The sequence below is a fragment of the Myotis davidii genome, unplaced genomic scaffold (genome assembly GCF_000327345.1).
Source record: "Myotis davidii unplaced genomic scaffold, ASM32734v1 scaffold71, whole genome shotgun sequence".
Lineage (NCBI taxonomy): Eukaryota > Metazoa > Chordata > Mammalia > Chiroptera > Vespertilionidae > Myotis > Myotis davidii.
Genome location: NW_006283588.1, coordinates 1,130,642 through 1,131,064, shown reverse-complemented (window position 1 = coordinate 1,131,064; position 423 = coordinate 1,130,642). Strand labels below are relative to the sequence as shown.

General features: G+C 36.6%; 1 protein-coding gene across 1 annotated transcript in view; it reads left to right on the top strand.

Moving 5' to 3' along the window:
• The window catches only part of LOC102769930 (rho GTPase-activating protein 7), a 142,186-nt gene that overhangs the window by 140,640 nt on the left and 1,123 nt on the right, over window positions 1-423 (top strand). The gene's annotated exons all lie outside the window — the stretch shown is intronic.

Genomic DNA, 423 nt, shown 5'->3' with positions numbered 1-423 from the left:
CATATTAAGCCGACAGTGACCTCACATCTCATGTGTCTCTTGATTGATTCATTTTCTCTTGTGCTTGGTTTAGTCTCATGCTGTTCTGTACAGTAACCTGCTATACAGGCTTGTAGTGTAGGAGCTTAGAGCCTAGGTGTATAGTAGGTTGTACCATCTAGGTTTGTGTAATGTACTCTATCAATGTTTGCACAAGGATGAAATTGCCTAACAGTGCATTTCTCAGAACATATTCCCATGGTTAAGCGGCACATGACTGTAATAAAATCATTAAAACCTGAAAACTTTCAATTTAGTATTCTGACATGGGTGATTCTCATTTAGATATAACCTGGTGTTTTCCTTATAATTACACTTTACATTTTCTCTTGTGCTTGATTTAGTCTCCTCTCCAAGATTTTAAGGTCCTTAAAATCTTGGAAA